At 42.1% G+C, this 6,804-nt stretch overlaps 1 non-coding gene and 1 pseudogene across 1 annotated transcript; one reads left to right on the forward strand and one right to left on the reverse strand.

Annotated features, from left to right (window-relative positions):
* Positions 1-2,588: 2,588 nt before the first annotated feature.
* On the reverse strand, positions 2,589-4,278 carry LOC123729685 (E3 ubiquitin-protein ligase TRIM47-like; annotated as a pseudogene).
* Positions 4,279-6,698: 2,420 nt separating this feature from the next.
* On the forward strand, positions 6,699-6,751 carry LOC123729735 (U7 small nuclear RNA). The gene has a single exon (XR_006761443.1). It is a non-coding gene; the product is annotated as a U7 small nuclear RNA (small nuclear RNA).
* Positions 6,752-6,804: the final 53 nt, after the last annotated feature.

Below are 6,804 nucleotides of genomic sequence, written 5' to 3' on the forward strand. Positions count from 1 at the left end.
CGATGATTATTATTATGGATAAGCGCGAGAACATTTGTATTTGTCTGTTGGCATTTAGAAAATTATACCGAAACTTCCTGTTTCCATCACAGCTGTCGTGTTGTTTTTTATATGGTAAAACTTTACTCGCATAAAAACTGTGGATGGAAACATGGGTTGTGAGCAAATCTAAAATATACACCCTATTTCCTATGTTGGGCAGCACTTTTGTCCTGGGGCCGCTTTCACAAAGCTTCCCAGAGTTAGAGTCATGATCCAGGATCAGTTTAGCCTTTTAACCTATAATGAATAAGAGGGGGAGCCTGATCCTAGATCAGCAGTTCAACTCTGAGACTCCCTGTGAATACGGGCCCAGGTCAAAAGCACCCTAGTAGACTACGTAGGGAATAGGGAACCATTTGGAACAATTACAAGTTAAAAACAGCCATCAACATGGCCCTTATTTAATCCCTGAACAGTAGCAGACCTAACATAATGTGTTCCTCACTCTGGATAGTTGATTTAAAAGACCATCAATCTCCAATGATATCATAGTAGAATTCAGAACATCACTGATATACTGAGTGGCAAATTAAGATTTATTTTTCATTGTTTAGTCAATAACATAAAGGACAAACGTGGGGCTTGTTTCCCGGACATCTCCATTAAGACTCTCCATAGATCATCCTTTTTAGTCTGGGACTAGGCTTAATCTGTGTCCGGGAAACCGACCCATATAGAGTTGAAGTCGGAAGATGACCTCCACTTAGGTTGGAGTCATTAAAACTCGTTTTTCAACCACACCACAAATTTCTTGTTAACAAACTATTGTTTTGGCAAGTCGGTTAGGACATCTACTTTGTGCATGAAACAAGTAATTTTTCCAACAATTGTTTACAGACAGAGTATTTCACTTATAATTCACTGTATCACAATTCCAGCGTGTCAGAAGAGTACATACACTAAATCGACTGTGCCTTTAAACAAGTTGGAAAATTCCAGAAAAGTATGTCACGGCTTTAGAAGATTCTGATAGGCTAATTGACATAATTTGAGTCAATTGGAGGTGTACCTGTTGATGTATTTCAAGGCCTATGTATTTTTCAGTGCCTTTTTGCTTGACATCATGGGAAAATCAAAAGAAATCAGCCAAGACCTCAGATAACAGAATGCAGACCTCCACAAGTCTGGTTCATCCTTGTGAGCAATTTGCAAATGCCTGAAGGTACCCTGTTCATCTGTACAAACAATTGCATGCAAGTATAAACACCATGGGACCACGCAGCCGTCATACCGCTCAGGAAGGAGACGCGTTCTGTCTCCTAAAGATGAATGTACTTTGGTGCGAAAGTGCAAATCAATCCCAGAACAACAGCAAAGGACCTTGTGAAGATGCTGGAGGAAACAGGTACAAAAGTATCTATATCCACAGTAAAACTAGTCCTATATCGACATAACCTGAAAGACCGCTCAGCAAGGAAGAAGCCACTGCTCCAAAATCGCCATAAAAAAAGCCAGACTATGGTTTGCAAATGCACATGGGGACAAAGATCGTACTTTTTGGAGAAATGTCCTCTGGTCTGATGAAATAAAAATAGAACTGTTTGGCCATAATGACCATCGTTATGTTAGGAGGAAAAAGGGGGATGCTTGCAAGCTGAAGAACACCATCCCAACCGTGAAGCGCTGGGGTAGCAGCATCATATTGTGGGGGTGCTTTGCTGCAGAAGGGACTGGTGCACTTCATAAAATAGATGGCATCATGAGGAAAGAAAATGATGTGGATATATTGAAGCAACATCTCAAGACATCAGTCAGGAAGTTAAAGCTTGGTCGCAAATGGGTCTTCCAAATGGACAATGACCCCAAGAATTCTTCCAAAGTTGTGGCAAAATGGCTTAAGGACTACAAAGTCAAGGTATTGGAGTTGCCATCGAAAAGCCCTGACCTCAAACCCATAGAAAATTTGTGGGCAGAACTGAAAAAGCGTGTGCGAGCAAGGAGGCCTACAAACCTGACTCAGTTACACCAGCTCTGTCAGGAGGAATGGGCCAAAATTCACCCAACTTATTGTGGGAAGCTTGTGGAAGGCTACCCGAAACGTTTGACACAAGTTAAACAATTTAAAGGCAATGCAAACCAAATACTAATTGAGTGTATGTAAACTTCTGACCCACTGGGAATGTGATGAAAGAAATAAAAGCTGAAATAAAATCACTCTAAAATCACTCTCTGATATTTCACATTGTTAAAATAAAAGTGATCCTAACTGACCTAAAACAGGGAATTTTTACTCAGATTAAATATCAGGAATTGTGAAAAACTGAGTTGAAATGTATTTGGCTAAGGTGTATGTAAACTTCTGACTTCAACTGTAGGTTAGTTAGGTAGTAAGTATTACTACCTGTTCCTTGACAGCGAGGAAAATGTATTTGTGGCAGAGAACTAATTGAGAAAGATATCAATTGTTCTGAATGCCATAATCAACCAATATACATAAAAAGCATACATCATGATGAATGTGAACATACAAGATTAAAACATTAAATTTTTATTCATTAAATCTCTTTAGATCAAATCAGTCAGAAAAAAATGAGTGTACAGAAAAACAGAACAGAATGAATCATCACAACTGGGGACCGTCACCATCAGCATGACTACGGTAGCATCTATGTGGCAACTACCAGTTTACACAGCTCAGCAGTACCAGAGACGAAACCCAGGATAGAGGGGCTGAGTGAATGTGGTCTGGACTCTGGAGGAGGGTCATTGTGTCAGAAATGTTGTAGCAGGACAGAGCCTTACGGTCCAGGTACACTCCTACTCTGGAGGACTGAGGACCTGATACTTTTGTCTCAACATTGTGTCTAAAACGATAACCACCATTAATGAAAACTGAACTTCAGGACTTGTCAGTGTCCAAATGCATTACCACTCCTTGTTCTGCTGATGGCTTTATATGAGACTGCTGCAAAAACCCACTTCCCACTCCACTCCACCTCCCAGTAACATCGTCCAGACAGACCCTCCCAACATAGCACCATCCGGGTGTTTATGAATCTGTCTGGATGATCAGGATATGGTTGTGCATGGAGTGTAGAGGTCACCTTTCTGTTCCCATCAGACAGAGAGAGTTCTCTATGTGCTGTGTTTGAGTCCAGTGTAAGCTGACAGGAATATTGTGAGAACTGTTCTCTGGTCTTGGGCTCTGGAGGCAGTAAAACATCCACTTTATTGACTGTAGTGGAGATCACTGTCCATTCTCCTTTAAGGAAGTCATCTAGTTTCCCCCTCGACTAAGTCTTACTCACATATCCAAAGTTTTGAAGAGGACGGACAAGCGATGCTGGGTAAGTCTGAAGATACACTGGGACTGGAGAGAGACCGATAACTGGAGGAAATGGATGTGACCCTCTGTGTTTGAGAGCTGCTCCAGCTCAGCGCTTCTCCACCTCAGCTCAGCTATCTCCTGCTCCAGTTGCTCCAGGTGTCCCTCAGCACGACTTATTTGAGCCTTCTCTTGGGCTCTGATCAGCTCCTTCACCTCATAGTGCCTTCTCTCAATGGAGCGGGTCATCTCAGTAATGATCTTCTCACTGTCTTCCACTGCTGCCTGTGCAGAGCACTTGAGAGACTCCACAGCCTGTTGGAGCTCCTTCTCTCTCTCTCCTGGACCTTCTGTTGACTCATCCCCAGCTGCCTTCATTTTTCAGTCCTCTCTGCTGCAGCTAACACTGCATCATGGCTTTTATGTTCATCCATTGTACAAATAAAACAAACACACTGTTGACCGGGACGGGAGTAAATATCCAGCAGTTTGTCATGACGAGAGAAGATCTTCTCCTGTAGATGTGGGGTGGCTTTGACCAGATTGTGTTTCTTTAGTCCAGGAATATCACAGTGAGGCTGGAGGTGAGTCTCACAGCAGACACCAGACATACCAGACAGGACATGAGGGCTTTCTGCTTTCTGGTCCCAGTGCAGAAATCACATGCCACATCTCCAGGTCCAGCATAGCACAGAGCAGAAGGGGGAGCAGCCTGGAGGCCTATCTTCTTTAGTTTTTCTACCACCTCAGCAAACATGTTATTTTTCTTCAGAGCAGGCCTTGGAGTGTCATCATCCTGATCGCAGCAGCCTTCAATACAGCCCCTACAGTAAATGTGTTCACAGTTAATAGTAACCAGCTCCTTCAGTATATCCAGACAGACAGAACAACAGAACTGGTCCTGGTCCAGCAGAACTCCCTGTTGAGACATTTAAACTGTTGTTGTTCCCTAACAGACAGACGACACAGAGACTCAGATCAGTTTTGTTTGCGCAGAAGAGAGTTTGTGGGAGGGGGAGGGACTTCCTGGTTCTGCCAGAAGAGTAGGGTTAAAGGGAGCGAGTGAGGGAGTGAGGGAGGTAAGAGTTAGGGAGAGACAGAGAGAACTGCATGCATCTTCAAGAGAGGACAGAGATTTGTGTTCCTAGGTTAGGCCCCTTAATATGGAAACAATCAAATAATGAACCTTCTCAAATGTGAGTTGTTAACACGTACTTCATATATTCTAAGGTTTTTGTGTAAAAAAGGAAACCTTGATAAAATCTAAGGGTAACACTTTCTATGAAGTACATGTATAATGATTTATAACATCCTTTTTAATGCCTTATAATACACTTCTAATGTATTCTGAAACGGACTAGAAGGGTGCATAGGGGAAGTTCACCCTTCGGAGATCTTTTATGTTTTGTTATATGAGATAATCTTCATCAGCTAACGTAACTTTTTGTGAATTTTAAAGCATTTATGTAGTGGTCATGTTAACTGACTGCCATTATATCATAGAGCAAAACAAATAAAATCTCCAAAGCCTATATTAACCTCAAACCTTATTTTCGGGGAGTGTTTATTCCAAAATACTCTTCTTTCCCCATTAATTTTCCCCTAGGGATGGCTGAACAAACCAGAGGTAACTCATTTCAGGGTAATAGGATTACAAACTGGCGAGCTCTATTACGGTTAAAAGTTTCATTGTCTTATTGTAGCCTACCAGCTGCTAGTGTTGCGTGCTGGCCAGACCACGACGCATAGCGGGCTGGGGTAACCGAGACAGAGTTCATTTGAGGACACGGGAATACATGACAGTAGAATGCGGGGCTACTTGCATTTGCGATATAATACACACCATTTCCATTCTATACTGCCTACAGTTTACAAGAGCTATAGCAACTTAATAGTATGTATTTAAAATATATCAGTGACTTTATGTTGCATTTAACTTATCGGTCGCCAAATTATTTTACTTTAGCAATGAAAGTCGCCGTTTCCCAAGTGGTAGCTTAGCTTAACTCCATGAATGACTGACCTCGTTCTGATTCATGTCGAATTACATTTTTCTCCACATACTTTCACAGGCTCCCATTGTCGGCTTGTGTTCACCTGTATTTCAACAACTGCTGCCCTACTGTAGAGTATTTGACAGATCTACAATAGTGCGAGAGCGACAGCAGTGCCTCATGTACGAAATACTCCAAGAAAGGACCAGTTCGAGGCATCTTTAGGAACTCAGTCAGGGTCACTAGGTGCAATTTCAAAATTTGGTTGTGCATCAGAAGTTTTTCTCTTGTTCTCCTGGCATTCACCTAACAAAGTTTCGTCTGACGGACTGCCAGATGGTGAAGCGTGATTAATCACTCTAGAAAACGCATTTCCACTGCTCCAGAGTCCAATGGCGGTGAGCTTTACACCACTCCAGCAGACGCTTGGCATTGTACCAGGTGATCTTAGGCTTGTGTGCGGCTGCTCAGCCATGGAAACCAATTTCATGAAGCTCCCGAAGAACAGTTGGGCTGATGTTGCTTCCAGAGGCAGTTTGGAACTCGATAGTGAGTGTTGCAACCGAGGACAGACTATTTTTAGGCACTACGCGGTTCAGCGGTCCTGTTCTGTGAGCTTGTGTGCCCTACTACTTTGTGGCTGAGCAGTTGTTGCTGCTAGACATTGCCACAACACAATAACAGCACTTACAGTTGACCAAGACAGCTCTAGCAGGACCGAAATGTGACGAACTGACTTATTGGAAAGGTGGCATACTATGACGGTGCCAGGTTTAAAGTCACTGAGCTGTGCATGGCAGTGTGTTCGATTGTATACACCTGTCAGCAACAGGTGTGGCTAAAATAGCCAAATCCACTAATTTGAAGGGGTGTCCACATACTTTTGTATATATAGTATATATGGCCAATATGCTAAGGGCTGTTCTTATGCACAACGCAATGTGGAGTGCCTAGAAAAAGCCATTAGCTGTAGTATATTGGCCACATATCACAAACCCACAAGGTGTCTTACTGCCATTATAAACTGATTACCAACGTAATTAGAAGAGTAAAAAGTACATTTGTCTTACACATGGTATACGGTCTGATATACCACAGCTTTCAGCCAATCAGCATTCAGGGCTTGAACCACCCAGTTTATAAAGTAGAATACACTACACACAAGTATCCCTCGATCATGTGTAGTACTTCCTATAGAATGTTGTAGTATACTATTGGAAATACTACAGTATTATCCCCCCAAAAAACACTAGTAAATACTAAAGTAATGTCCACCAAAAAAAAAAAAAACTTACATGCCAAGTATAGACCATATATTGTGTTCCCTACAGGTTATAGAAAAGAGCAGAAGCTTTGAGCTACCCATTCAGACTCCAGTTCTACCTACAGGTTTTGGAAAATGTGCTCTTTTAGTATTTGTCCTGTATGTTTCCTCAATGAGAAAGCACCCACATGTCCAAGATAATAAAATAAAAACACTATAGTAAATACAGTACACTACAG

Source organism: Salmo salar, chromosome 22 (assembly GCF_965601325.2).
Source record: "Salmo salar chromosome 22, fSalSal1, whole genome shotgun sequence".
In the NCBI taxonomy this organism is placed as follows: domain Eukaryota; kingdom Metazoa; phylum Chordata; class Actinopteri; order Salmoniformes; family Salmonidae; genus Salmo; species Salmo salar.